Source organism: Hermetia illucens, chromosome 4 (assembly GCF_905115235.1).
Source record: "Hermetia illucens chromosome 4, iHerIll2.2.curated.20191125, whole genome shotgun sequence".
NCBI lineage: Eukaryota > Metazoa > Arthropoda > Insecta > Diptera > Stratiomyidae > Hermetia > Hermetia illucens.
The window spans coordinates 35,486,502-35,502,197 of NC_051852.1; positions in this window are offsets into that span (position 1 = coordinate 35,486,502).

Below are 15,696 nucleotides of genomic sequence, written 5' to 3' on the forward strand. Positions count from 1 at the left end.
TGTAATATCACTCACGGGCAGGTTGTGCAGATTATTTTCATTGGAATTAATTCCATTATAACATTTTTAGTGCCATTTGATTGTCACGAAAAATAGAATAACGTTTGTTTGTTGCTGTAGTGCTGCCATATTAGGTTCTTTAGTAGTTACTAGTCCAATCTTTATAAACGTTTCTAAAGTTTAGCAGTGAGTTCATTGCCATTAAACAATGGGCTCGTCACTGTCGTCTCAAAGGGGCGTCAGCTGCTTCTGCAACCACAGAACGAGTTAGTGTAAGTAGTAAGTGGGATACTCTCCCAATAAATTCTGTGTGTTAGAGTGAGACAGCACGATAGAACTTTTGAGCTTTCATGCTATCTCGCTCACTGCGTCTCTTTCGCACTGCGAGCTTTCGACTGCGCGCCTTGGATAAGGGGTGTGCCTTTGCTGGGGGCTTTGGGTTTGTGCCTTGGGTGATGGGCGTGCCTTTGTTGGTTTGCGACTTGGGCACTGTTTTTGTCGGGGTCGTGTCTTAGGATGGGTGGTTTGCGTCTTGGGAATAGTAAGCTCTATTCCTGTTTTGATGTATTTGGCTGGGTATCTTTCTTTGCGATGAGTGGCTTGGTTGAAGTGGGGTTTGTGGGGATTACGGCGGGCGGTTATGGTGCGGGCTTTAGGTGGTAGGTTTCGCCGTGGGCTTGAGGCGGTTGGCTTGGCCGATACAGATTTTGCCGTTATCATTGCTGACTTAGGTAATGGGATTAAGTTTAAATGAAAAAGTTCGTTGATAAAGTTCAAATATTTATTTTATTATACTTATTTACACATACTTCATTCAATATTCTTAAGAATTAACAATATGTGTACACTTATTTATATGTCTTTCTCGATATCACACAATGACTCTAGAAATTTATTCCACAATATAACGTATAAATTTCATATACAAATTATGAAATTCGTTACAAATTGTCTGGTGATCTTATTTAAAATTCTTATCAAACTATTTCACAATATTATTCAACACTTAAATTACAGTGCATAAGCTGAATAATTGTTATTTTGAACAAATTTTATTTTGAAATAATTGTGTTTCTGCACATCCACTCCTTCGAAAACGAAATAGTGTTCCTGTATGACGTTCAGCCCATGGGCCTGCTTCGGGTTACGAATCTTTTCGGAGAAATGAGGGGGTAAGGACAAAAAATTGTTATTACTAAAATGGACTGTCAAACGCTGTCCAAATTTAGTTTTAACAAGCTTGAATACGGTGATGAGATATTTTTTACCCACCTCTAAACGGAATATTGACACATAGGTCTGGGGTAATGTACCGCTGACATTGTTCAGGATTTCGATGGTATTCTAAGGAAACAAATAATAAACTATTGTAAAATATTTTCTTAAGTAAATCAAGAAAATTGTACTAGCGACCCAAACTCGAAGTTGGCGCTCGGTTCTCTTGCGCTAAGGGCGCATCGAATGTTATTTTAAAACCAATTTACAATTAAAATGGAAGAAATATTAGCGACCCACATATAAAGTTGGCGCTGAGTTTTCTTGCGCTAAAAGCACATAGAATTTTACTTCAGAAATAGATTTTTTTAGTTTCGGAGACAGATTTTTTCTGTTTCATAAAAGTCGAAAAGAAAAGTATATAATAGCGTCCCAAACATAAAGTTGGCGATCAGCTTTCTTGCGCTGAATCAATGTTAAAAAGCGATATTAAATAAACTTACCATGTTGGTATAATGCAGACTTGCAAATGATAAAAACAACAATTTTTATTACACCTATAAAATTACACGTTTAAATTAACCTAACTTATGTACTACCTTAACAGCCTAGCTTAATCTAAGGTAAAAACTATGGCTTAAACTAATACATTGAAAAATACATGACATGTTATCTGGAGGAAAAATCGAAAAAAACCTCCATTAGCTAAATTTTTTTATAAAAGCGGGCGGGCGGGGAAGGAACTAGGATGTGGGTTGGGATGGGGCATGCGGGAGGGGTTTGGGAAAGGAAGCTAGGAGTGGCGCTGAGGATGGGTAGGTTTTGTAAACTGGGATGAGGAGTAATTACCGTTGTAGAAGATTACTCTACCGCCGGGGTCGAAAAGAAGGTTACGGGCCTGGAGAGATGCGAGGATTTGCGGGAATAGGTGAGTTCGTAGAAGATTCTCTTCGACGATCTCGATCTGCATGGCCTGGGAGATGAGTGGATTTGGGTGGGATATGGATTTTTCCAGGAATTTGAGGGCATGACGGGGTAGGACGGCGTCAATGTGGGGCGTTTGAGAGGAGTCGTAGAGGATCTGGTTGCAGATGTATTTGGAGCGGTCTTCGTTCTTGTATATGTTGGTGCAGTGGCGGAGGATTCTGCGTTCTTTGAGGCGGATTCGTTCGATTTGGTGAGGGGAAACGTCGGACCAGAAGATGAAGCCGAAAACGAGGAGGGGACGGATAAGCTGTTTGTAGCAAAACAGCTTGACTTTCTGAGGAGTTGGACTGGTGTATTTTAGGATTGGGTAGAGGGATTTGAAGGCACCTGTTGCACGGTTCAGTGCCTTCGTGATATGTGGGACGTGGGATAGGCGGGAGTTAATTGTCACCCCAAGGTAGGTGACTTCCTTGACGGTTGGGATGGTGTCGTTGTGGATCTTCAGGGATAGGGTTGAAATGTCGTTTCTCATTTTCGGCGTCATCTTAGCGGTACCATGGAATACGATGGTTTCGCATTTTTGCGGGTTCAGGGACAGTTTCCAGCGGGTGAAGTACCGGTAGAGCTCGTCCAAATAGGAATTCAGGCGAGCTTCACCGGCAGGGATGTTTCTGGTGGAGGTGTAGAGGGAAAAGAGGGTAGCGGAGAGGACTGACCCCTGAGGGATGCCAGCCGGGCTAGAATATGGGGAGGAGAGGTGTTCTCGGAGTTGGACTTGGGATTTCCGCCCATCAAGAAAGCTAAGAATTAGCTTGCAGAGGTGCGGATGGAACTGGAGGACTTCAGAAAGCTTGTATGCGAGTCCGTATTGCCATACGGAGTCGAAAGCCTTCTTTATGTCGAGGAGACAGGCTATGGTCGGAGCGTTCCGGTTGAGACCGAGGAGGACGTCCGATTTGAGCACGAGCAGCGCATGCTCGACTGAGTGTTTGGGACGGTTTGCGAATTGAAATTGTGGGATTGAATGATTGGAGTCACAGTGCTCGTCGATAATGACTTTGATGATCCGCTCGAAAATCTTGGCGGAGGATGAAAGGATTGAGATAGGCCTGTAGCTATCGGGATTTAGTGGGTTTTGGTTTTTTTTGGGGATAGGAACAATTCGAGCACTCTTCCAATCTGTTGGGAAGTGGGCGTTGATAAGGCAGTGGTTGATGATGGAGGACATAATGGGGGTGATGCTTGGGGCGCATTTCTTAAGGACGATGGAGGGGATTTTGTCAAGCCCAACCGATTTTTTGTTTTCGGAGGCGGCGATGGCCGCCCTGACGGAGTCTGGACTGACAAAGTGGATGGGGAGGATATTCTCTCGCTGACTTGGGTCGGCGAGAGCATGGTTGAAGGGGTTTTGTGTGGATTGGGGAATGAGGTAGGAAGGGTTGGTTAGGAGTTGGGAGATCTTTCCGTTTACCTCGTTATCAAAACTTGGTTCACGGAAGTGGAGGGTGCAGTGGTGGGCTTGTAGGAAGTGGTCAGCGAGGACTTTCACTTTTTCTGTGGGTGGGATGTTTTGGGGAAGGATCGCGTTTTGTTGGACTGATTTGCTCAAACGCGGGCAGGTCTTTCTGAGTTCCCTGTATGTACCAGGGTTCAGCTCAGTGTTGGAGAGGCGGTTGTGGAGGTATTGGGTATATAGGGTGAGGATTCATTCGCGAATGGACTTGTCCAATTCGCGGATTTCAGTGAGGAGGTGAGAGGATTGCGTCCATTAATGGATGTCAAGATACCGACCATTGAGTTGAACATTTGCAGGAATTCTTGCGATTTCCTGGCGAACTCGAGGAAGTCTGGGTTGGAGATGGTGGTGGGTTGGACTACGTGGTTGGGAGTCCGGGGAGAGGTTCCGCTTCATGCGGCGTCGGCGAAGGACACGGACGGACGGGTGAAGGCAGGGTTTGTGATAGGACGAACAGCGGGGCGGGAGGTAGTTGAGGGGAGGGGCACGTTTTTGTGCGTTCCTCCTTGCCACCACCTGGATGAACCGTGGGCACTTGCGGTAGTTGGCGGGGTGGTCGTTGCCCCCGCAGTTGACACACTTCGGTGCCTGTTCCACTGTTTTGGCACATTCGCCAGGGCCGTGTAGTTGGTCACACTTGACACACCTGTAGGTGAGGTGGCATTTGGTTGCCGCGTGCCCGATATGCTGGCAGTTCTTGCACTGCAGCACTTGTTTATTTAGTATTTGTTCGAATCGAACAACCATGTGCTGTACGGCTTTCACCTCGCGCAGCTGCTCCTCGTTGAAGGTTGCATCAAAAGTGACCAACCACAAGTCGAGGTTCACGTTATTTGTCTTGGCCCAGGTGGTGGCAAAGGGTTTCGCGCTCAGGGTGCTTGATACTCCCTGAGCTTTCAGTTCATCGACGATCTCCTGAGGGAAGAACGTCGAATCGAGGCCTCGTAGGATGAGGCTGGTCGTCTTATCCGATGGGAGGGTGTACGTGAAGAACTTATTGTTGTTCTCCACGAGCACCTTCTTGGTGGTAGCGTAATCCCCAGGTGTTTTTGTGAGGATCTGGTGTGAACTACCTGATTTCTTTATCAGATAGTTGTTGGGGAGGGCATGGGATATATTTGTTTTTATATTTCGGAAAGTAGCCACGTCTTCGACTACTACTAATGGAGGAATCTTTCGACTTACCTCCTTTTTTCCGGGGGCTGCAGTGGCTGGCCTCGGTTGTTGTTGTTGGTGCGGCTTTAGCGCTGGCGGTTTCGGGACGACGGCGGGCTGCCGCTTCTTCATTTCGCCGAGGGTCGGGAACGCTGCCGGGCTTGACCCGGATGGTAGGGCGAGTGGTGCCGGTGTTGATTCCTCGGTGGTGGTGTCCATCACCTCGGAAGTCGCTGTTGGCGCGGCAGGCGCTGTTGGCGTGGCAGGCGCTGTTGGCGCGGCAGGCGCCGGAGGGGCGCCGGAAGTCCCGAAGGTTCGGGAGATTGTGGCCTCCAGCGACTTGATGACGGTCGCCAGATGCCGGTTCTCCGCGCGGGGGTTCCTTAAGCTGCTTCAGTAGCAGCTTGTTCTGCTTGCGCAGAGCAACAGAATCCTGAATGGTTCCAACGGACACGGAGCTCTTCACCGTTCCGTCAGAGTCAGATTGTGGTTCGTACTCGCAGTCGCTCGATAGCGTGACTTCGGATGCCGTTTCGCCTCCGTCGTCGGTGTTCTCGGAATTCTCGGTCTTATCGCCAGTCGGGCTATCTGTCGCCTTCCTGCGCTTTTTCCAGGTCACTTTAGTGAACCCGGTTGCATCGATCTCACTCATAGCGTTTTCCACTTGCTATTCACTTCTTTTACTTTTCTGCACTCACTTGACAGTTTTTTGTTTTCACTTAAAATCTGAAATCTAGTCTTGTGGACAGAATGTCACACACTGACGCACACTGACGTACTCACTATCACCGCGGTAGACACTGATTTTATACTCGACCTTCTCGGTCGATGGTTGGCAGTGAACTGAATGATAATTACTTCCAGAAGAAATTCCTTTTATACATGTATTCGCTACATGAGAACATCATATACACAGCATCTGCGACTGTAAACTTCCTACAAATCCATAATACTAACACATGCAACCATATGCCTACGGACAAGATTCCGCAGATATTTGTCTTATGATTTATTGCGACACTTTGCATGATTTTCAAAATGAATAAAAACAAAAGCAAAATACATGGGCCTAAGATATTACGATCATGAAGACAGGTTGCTCGTCAAAAAAAAAAACAGTGCTTATGCTTATGCCTTGGTTCTTTGAGTTATCCAGTGCAATTTTTTTGATATATTTTTACATTCTCTGAAACCAATTACCGGACATCTGCAATTTCATAATTCTATGCAACCAAATGCTTGGGAATAATATACTTGTCTTATGATTTATATTATACATTTCGCATGATGCGTAAAAAAAGATAGGCTAATAACTACGGCACTACACTATTACTACGAAATCAAAGAAAAACTACTACTACTTCTAATACTATTAGGTGTACAAATAAGTTTCCGCGGTTTTTTATAAAAAATTAGGGATTTATTGTGAAGGAACAGTACATTACGTTTTATTTAAAGTATTTTCCATCATTTGCCACTACTTTTCCCCATCTTTCTGGCAACATTCGGATACCCCGTCGAAAAAACTCTTCATCTTTTGACGCTATCCACAAATCTACCCAATTTTTGGTGTCTTCATATGATGTGAAGCGCTGCTCAGACAGACCATGTGCCATCGACCGGAACAGGTGATAATCGGAAGGGGCTAAGTCTGGTGAATACGGCGGGTGGGGTAAAACTTCCCAGTTGAGTGTTTCCAAGTATGTTTTTACCGGCGCCGCAACATTTGGACGAGCATTATCGTGTAAAAGAATAATTTTGTCGTGTCTGGAGTAGTAATGGGCGCGTTTTTCCTTAAGTACCCGACTCAATCTCATCAATTGTGTTCGGTAGAGAGCTCCAGTAATGGTTTCGCTTGGTTTCAGCAATTCATAATACACGACACCAAGCTGATCCCACCAAATACACAGCATAAGTTTTTTTCCATGAATATTCGGCTTAGCTGTCGATGTTGATGGTTCGCCGGGCTTAACCCATGACTTTCTCTTCTTTGGATTATCGTAGTGAATCCATTTTTCGTCACCAGTGACTATACGATGCAAAAAACTCTTTTTTTTATTCCTGGCAAGCAGCATTTCACTCATGCATAATCGGCGTTCAACGTCTCTCGGCTTTAGTTCATATGGAACCCAATTTCCTTGTTTTTGAATCATTCCTAACGATTTTAAACGATGTGAAATTGCTTGTTGAGTCACTTGTAATGTAAGTGCAAGTTCTTTTTGCGTTTGGGAGGAATCTTCCTCCAATAGTACTTCTAATTCCATGTCTTCGTACACTTTCGGCCTTCCACTGCGTTCTTTGTCCTTCACGTAAAACTCACCGTTCTTAAACTTTTGAAACCATTCCTGACAACTTCTCTCACTTAAAGCAGCTTCACCATATGCTTCTAGAAGCAATCGATGCGCCTCAGCTGCAGATTTTTTCAAATTAAAGAAGTAAATCAAAAGTTCCCGCAAATGATGCTTATTCGGCACAAAACTTGACATTTTTGCACGAAAAAAATTACGTGATGCTGATACGGAATCACTAGTACTTTAAGGTTATGGTGTTGCCGGATGACGAAACTTGGGATATTACGTTTTACATCTGACAATTTCTCCATAACCTTCTGGTGGGGCAATCTTTTGACAAACCGCGAAAACTTATTTGTACACCTAATACTTTTGCGTCTACTGGGAACTTACGCGAAAACACAACCGATCGATTCAATATCACCAGTCGAACTGAAGAGTTGAACTTTTTTTGACACATTCAATTTATTCAACTTAATATTTACAATGATGAGCTTAAAGCTATTTCTTAACACTAGAACTTATTAACGACATTAGTCTTACCTAGAAATTAACCTAAAGCTTAATAATAAGAGTAATTTACAGTTTAACTTAACCTAAGCTTACAAGCTAGTGGGGGGAAAGTCAGGAAAAACCCCCCATAAAATAGAGAATGTTTAAGAAAAACGGAACCGGTAAAGGGATGGGAGAAGGATGCGTAAGGGGAGGGTTAAAACTATTGGGAGATGGAGTAGACAGTGTCAGAGCGATGTTCGTTGTAGCGCCGATGGTAATACATTAACCTACCGTTGCGAAAAACGCGACCTAAGGAGTGAAGGTTTAGGATGTCAGAAGGAAGGACATGGGATCGAAATGGGCGATCGGTAGGACTGATGTGTGAGAAGATGGAATCTCGGACTAGATTATTGTCATGGTTTAGGGCTTGGTAAAGGAATTTTAATAGGGATTTGATGAGAAACACGTCTAAACGGGTTGAGTTGGTCCGATTGTAGACGGCTTGGTTGGAACGGGGATGGGAAGAGCCTAGGGATATTCGGAGGAACTTCCTTTCGTTAGCTCGTAGGCGCCCCATTTGGTGGGAGGTTAGATCACACCAGGCTACAAGGCCGTACATCATTAATGGACGTATTAGCAGCTTGTAGCAGTAGAGCTTAACGTCAGGACGGATGGGGACTTGTAGTTGAGGATGGGCCATAAGGATTTAAGACCGGTTGAAGTGTTGGTGAGGATCGAATTAACGTGAGGAATGGGAGAGAGACGGGAATTTAGATGGATGCCGAGGTATTTTGTGGAGGTGACGGTGAGGATTGGATCTTGGCCAGTTTTAAGGAGGAAATCGGAAATATCGCAGCGCATCTTGAAGGTGAGTTTTATCCTGCCTCGAAAGACGATGGCATGGCATTTCGACGGATTGAGTAGGAGTTTCCAGAAGATGAGGTAGGAGTTGAGGGATTGAATGGAGCAGTTTACACGGGATTGGGCGGCACGGATATTTCTGGATGGGGTATAGAGAATAAGGTCATCGGCATATTGAAGAGCTTTAACTGTGTAGGGAGTTGTGGTGGAATGGTGAAGAGGGATTTCTGCAGTGTAGAGAGAGAAGAGGGTTGCCGAGAGGACCGAGCCTTGTGGGATGCCTGCGGGGGGACTGTAGGAATCGGTTAAGGAGTCGAGGACTCTAACTTGGGAATGGCGGTTGGAGAGGAAGCTAAGGATAAGTCGACAAAGGTGGGGATGAAATTTGAACATAAAAGAAAGTTTGAAAATAAAGGCCTTCGTGCCATACGGAATCGAAGGCCTTCTGAATGTCTAGGAGGCAGGCGGTGGTGGGGATGTTATTATTTAGGTTTTTGTAGAGGTCGAATTTGAGGACGAGGAGAGCGTGTGATGTGCCATGACCTTTCTTGTTGGCGAATTCGAAGCTGGGGATGGTATCGTGATCGGAGATGTGGGAAAGTAAAAGGTCATGGATGGCGACTTCAAAAATCTTGGAAAGGGAGTTGAGTAAGGAGATTGGGCGGTAGCTATTGGGATTGGATGAGGGTTCTTGTTTTTTCCGGATGGGGACGATGTGTGCTTGTTTCCAAGGAGCGGGGAAGTGAGCTAAAATGAAGCAATGGTTGAGAAGTTGTGAAAGGAGAGGACTTAGAGTTTTGGCGCACCTTTTAAGAATAATGGTAGGAATTTTGTCAAGACCTGTGGATTTTTTGTTTTTACGGGAAAGGATTATGGATTCGATGGATTCTTGGGAAAGCGATGGGATTGGGGCGCAAAAATGAGGAGCAGGACCTGGGGGTGGAATTGATAGGCTGGTATAAACTGGAAAGTTGGACGTAAGATCGGAGAGGTGTTGGGAAACCGAAGATTCGGTAGCAGGGTCTGAAAGGTGGAGGGTGGTGCGATGGTAGGGGCTTTAGATTTGGCGAGGTGGGGACAGGTGTGGCGGAGTTGGTTGCATGTTTGATTGTTTATGGAGATACCTGAGAGTTTGACGGTGTGGTGTTCGGCGTAGAGGGATTGGATTTCGGGTCGGATGGTTTGTGTTAGGGAGTCAATGCGGGTTTTAAGAAAGTTAAAACGGGGATTATATCTGTTACGGTGGAGTTGGCGACGGAGGGTGGTTTTGAGTTTGATTAGGTCGAGGATGTGGGTGGGGAGGGTGATTAAGTTATTATAGGTTAACGGACGGAGAGGGATGGTTTGGTTGCATACCTCTTGGTTGATTTGGGAAATCTGGGCTATTGAGTTGTCTATTATCTCCGGAGAAGGAGAAGGTGGAAGAGAGATGGTTGAAAGTCTGTCAGCTAGTCTGTAGTTGACTAGATTCCAGTTGGCTTTGGAATAATCAGGAAGGAATTTAGGTTGTGTTCTAGGGAGTTGATCATTTATGGAGAATTCTAGAACCACACCGTCATGATCACTGAGGCCAGGAACAGTTGGGAGATCAGAGTGAACTACAGGGAAGTGGGATTGGGTGAGGAGATTATTACTTACGAGGAATAGGTCAAGGAGGGAATGGGAATTGGATGAGTGGTGGGTAGGTTGGTTGGGCGGGAGAAAGGTTAACTGTAGAGGGAGGGAGTTCTGGGAATACCAGTTGGCTAACCTGTTGTCGTTCGGGTTGGGGATGGAGTTGAACCACATACTGTGTTTGGCATTCAGGTCGCCGCCTAGTATGAGGAAGACTTGTTTATTTTGGGATTCTGGGAGGGTTCTGAGGAAATGTACAAGTCGGGTGAGGTCAGCTGGGTCAAGGATTTGTCTTGGGCAGTAAAGGCTGCCGAGAAAAGTGATAGAGGAACGGGAAATAACCGAGATAACCGTGGTCTCAAGGGAAGGGGTGATGGATGATGGGACAAAAATTTGGTTGGAGTCTATGTGATTGGATACTAGGATAGCTGTACCTCCGCCCGGGCGGTTTATACGGTCGGTTCGGAAGGAAGTGATGTTAGGAAAGGAGAGTCTGTGGGTCGAGTTAAGCTTTGTTTCAGTGAGTAGGAGGAAGTGGGGATTATGGGTGTTATGGAAGTTGAGGAGTTCATGTCTTTTTTGCCTACTCACAATGGAATTGGGGTTGAGCAATACCACTTTAGTGGACATTGCTAGGAGAGACTTGGCATAGGAAGGAAAGAAGGGCAAGCCTTTTTTCCATAGAAGAGGAGAGGGAATGATAGGTGGGAATGAAGGAGTTGAGTTGGGAGGCGAGCTATGGAGTCGGCATATTGAATAGTGAATGGATTTCACTATCCAAATTAAAGGAAGTGTTGGGATAAACGGCGTTTCGGGCTATGGAGGCATAGGAGAGTGGTTGGTTTTGTAGTGGGATAGGATTGGTAAATTGACTAGTGTTGTGGAGGGAGGAAGGCTTGGGAGCTGGGTTTGGAGTGGGCTTATTTGGTTGGGGAGCTAGGTTTTGGCGTGCACGGGCTTGTACGAACATCGAGCAGTTGCGATAACTCGCCGGATGCGTGTTAGAGCCACAATTTATGCATGTGGGATTTTGATTGGGAGTCTTGGGGCATTGTCGGGGACGGTGGGGAGTGTTGCATTTAACGCAACGGTAAATTAAAATAAAATTCACTTTGAGTCCGTTTGGAAAGGATCGTATGACCATTTTATTTAAATTCCAAATTTAGACTAAAGACTACTTACAATATTTCTTACAAAGTAACCTATCTTGTAAACATTATCCTATCTTTATCATGTGTCGCGCACTTGTCCATATTGCATTTTACAATGCGCAGGTCAAAGTGTCTTCATTAATGAACACACATTTCTTACGAAATAGGGTACAAGCAATATAAATAACATTATGCTTGTACCATTTTTATTATCAGGCCCGTTCACACATGTTACAAAACAGGCAATATAAAATACATTATGCCTGCACCCAATAATATTTATTCTATATGTATACCCTAAATATTCATATTGTACTATTACTGGTAAGGCAGGTTACAATTAGATGCGGCGTGTCCAAGTCTTTGACAATTACGACATTGGGCTATTTCATGAAATTGTACTGGTTCAAATTTAATAAGGCAGTGGAACATCGCCCTGGCCTTGGATAGGATGGATTGCTGGAAGCCTGGTTTGAATGTCACCAGGAAAAGATGAAGGGATCTGCTATTACGTCTTGATGAGCTCGTCTCATACGGGCGAACGCTAATCGCATCTGTGACTCCGAGCCGGTGGAGTTCTGCGAGGATTTCATCAGAGGAATAAGTGAAATCTAGCCCCCGGAGAACTAGATTTATCGGCTTTTGGTGGGACGGTGTGAAAGTGAAGAAGGGATGATTCCCTTCTTTGAGTATCGTTTTGGTGGTCTCGAAATCAGTTTCGTTCGAGACGAGCACATGAGTGGAATGGATACTAGTTTTCTTGAGGGAGATGTTAGGGGAAGCACTAATTATTTTTGATGTGATAGATTTAGTGTTAGTCGGATCGGCGCGGATTATTATGGGGGAAATTTTTCCTGACTTACCTTAGAAGCAGGAGTAAAAATACTGTTGTGGGTTACTGTTGGTTGTTGCTGAGATGAGTTGATGGTGTTAGTGTTGGTGATCGGTTGTTGTGTTCCTGAGAGATGAGTGTTCGGTGCAGTTGTTGGATGGAGAGTTGTTCTCTGTCTGGTTGATGTGTTGATGGTCGATTCTTGCTGGATCGCTGTGTGTGTGAGCGGTTGTTGACTTGCTTGAAGCTTGTTTGTGTTGGTGAGTGGATGTATTGGAGACTCGGAGAGGATTTGATGTGTTGATACTACTTCTGATGAAGACGGTTGTGTTGATTGATGATGCAATGGGGTCATTGACTCTGTTTCGGTATGTGTGTGGGTGTATTGGTTGCCATGGTTGCTGGCACAAAAATTTCTATAGGCGGCCATTTTGTTGGCCAAGATGAGAATTGATTCCTCGTTATCGAGGGCTTCGGGGCCGTCAATTCCAAGAAGAGACATGAGCCGGATGTTGTGGCTCATTAGTCTCTTGTTGGTTTCGGATATCTGCTGTAACCGGCGCTCGAGGTCGGCTATCTTCATTTCTGATTCGCTGTCCGACTCGGAATAGCATTCTATCGAGGCAGCTTCGGGGCTGCTCGGTGGTGAGGAGGGGTCGTCAGGATCCCCAGCAGGGTGAATCCGTTTGGACGGATCCACCTCCTGGGGCGATAAGGACCTTTCGTCCGCATTGCGTTTCGACATAGTGCCGAAACGCAACAAAAAGTCTATAACTACTACTACAATATAGTCTAATCAAATCACTACGTCACTGCACTACTACTATGAAAAAGACAAATTACTACTGCTAATACTACTTTGACTACTTTGCTTCTACTGGCAACTTACTTACGAGAAACAACCGGTCGGATCGAAGTCACGAATCGATGATACTGATACTGATACTGTCGATACTGAAGAGTTGAACTTTTTTTTTAACACATTCAATTTATTCATTTTATATTTACAAAGATCAGCTTAAGGCTATTACTTAATACTAGAACTTATTTCTAACGACATTAGTCTTATCTAGAAATTAACCTACAGCTTAATAATAAAAGTAATTTACAGTTCAACTTAACCTAAGCTTACAAGCTAGTGGGGGGAAAGTCAGGAAAAACCCCCCATAAAATAGAGAATGTTTGAGAAAAAACGGAACCGTTAAAGGGATGGGAGAAGGATGCGTAAGGGGAGGGTTAAAACTATTGGGAGATGGAGCGATGTTCATTGAAGGGCCGATGGTAATACATTAGCTTACCGTTGCGAAAAACGCGACCTAAGGAGTGAAGGTTTAGGATGTCGGAGGGGAGGACATGGGTTCTAAATGGGCGGTATGTAGGACTGATGTGTGAATAGATGGACTCTCGGACTAGGTTATTATCATGATTCAGGGCTTGGTAAAGGAACTTTATTAGGGATTTGATGAGGAACACGTCTAAACGGGTCGAGTTGACCCGGTTGTAGACGGCTTGGTTGGAACGGGGATGGGAAGGGCCTAGGGATATTCGGAGGAATTTCCTTTCGTTAGCTCGTAGGCGCTCCATTTGGTGTGAGGTTAGATCGCACCATGCTACGAAGCCGTACGTCATTAATGGACGTATTAGCAGCTTGTAGCAGTAGAGCTTAACGTCAGGACGGACAGAGGACTTGTAGTTAAGGATGGGCCATAAGGATTTCAGACCACTTGTAGTGTTGGAGAGGATCGAATTAACGTGAGGAATGGGAGAGAGACGGGAGTTTAGATGGATGCCGAGGTACTTTGTGGAAGTGACGGTGAGGATTGGATCTTGGCCAATTTTGATAAGGAGTCGGAGATATCGCAGCGCATTTTGAATGTAAGTTTTATCCTGCCTCGAAAGACGATGGCATGGCATTTGGACGGGTTGAGTAGGAGTTTCCAGAAGATGAGGTAGGAGTTGAGGGATTGGATGGAATGGTTTATACGGGATTGGGCGGCACGGGTATTTCTAGATGGGGTATAGAGAATTAGGTCATCGGCATATTGAAGAGCTTTAACTGTGTAGGGAGTTGTGGTGGAATAGTGAAGAGGGATATCAGCAGTGTAGAGTGAGAAGAGGGTTGCCGAGAGGACCGAGCCTTGTGGGATGTCTGCGGGGGGACTGTAGGAATCGGGTAAGGAGTCGAGAACACTAACTTGGGAATGGCGGTTGGAGAGGAAGCTAAGGATAAGTCGGCAAAGGTGGGGATGAAATTTAAAAATAAAGGACAGTTTGAAAATAAGGCCTTCGTGCCATACGGAATCGAAGGCCTTCTGAATGTCTAAGAGGCAGGCGGTGGTGGGGATGTTATTGTTTAGACTTTTGTAGAGGTCGGATTTGAGGACGAGGAGGGCGTGTGATGTGCCATGGCCTTTCTTGTTGGCGAACTGGAAGCTAGGGATGGTATCGTGATCATAGTTGTGGGAAAGTAGAAGGTCATGGATAGCGACTTCAAAAATCTTAGAAAGGGAGTTGAATAAGGAGATTGGGCGGTAACTATTGGGATTGGATGTGGGTTCTTGTTTTTTCCGGATGGGTACGATGTGCGCTTGTTTCCAAGGAGTGGGGAAATGAGCTAAGATGAGGCACTGATTTAGGAGTTGTGAAAGGAGAGGACTTAGGGTTTTGGGCGCACCTCTTAAGGATAATGGTAGGGATTTTGTCAGGACCTGTGGATTTTTTATTTTTACGGGAAAGGATTATGGATTCGATGGATTCTTGGGAAAGGGATGGGATTGGGATGCAAAAATGGGGAGCGGGACCTGGGGGTGGAATTGGTAGGCTGGTGTAAACTGCGAAGTTGGACGTAAGGTCGGAGAGGTGTTGAGAAACCGAAGATTCAGTAGCAGGGTCTGAAAGGTGAAGGGTGGTGTGATGAGCTGCGAGAAACGCTTTTGCCAATTGGTCAGCATGATCTTTAGGTGACGTGTTGTGGGGAAGGATGGTGGGAGTTTTGGATTTGGCGAGGTGGGGACAAGTGTGGCGGAGTTGGTTACAGGTTTGGTTGTTTATTGAGATACCTGAGAGTTTGACGGTGTGGTGTTCGGCGTAGAGGGATTGGATTTCGGATCGGATGGTTTGTGTTAGGGAGTCAATGCGGGTTTTAAGGGAGTTGAAACGTGGATTATATCTGTTCCGGTGGAGTTGGCGGCGGAGAGTGGTTTTGAGTTTTATTAGGTTAAGGATGTGGGTGGGGAGTGTGATTAAGTTGTTATAGTTTAAGGGACGAAGAGGGTTGGTTGGTTGCACACCTCTTGGGTGATTTCGGAAATCTGGGCTATTGAATTGTCTAGTATCTCCGGAGAAGGAGAAGGTGGAAGAGAGATGGCTGAAAGTCTGTCAGCAAGTCTGTAGTTGACTAGATTCCAGTTGGCTTTGGAATAATCGGGAAGGAATTTAGGTTGGGTTCTAGGGAGTTGGTCGTTAATGTAGAGTTCTAGGACTACACCGTCATGGTCACTTAGGCCGGGAACAGTTGGGAGATCGGAGGGAACCATAGGGAAGTGGGATTGGGTGAGGAGGTTGTTACTAATGAGGAACAGGTCAAGGAAAGAATGGGAATTGGATGAGTGGTGGGTAGGTTGATTGGGCGGGAGAAGG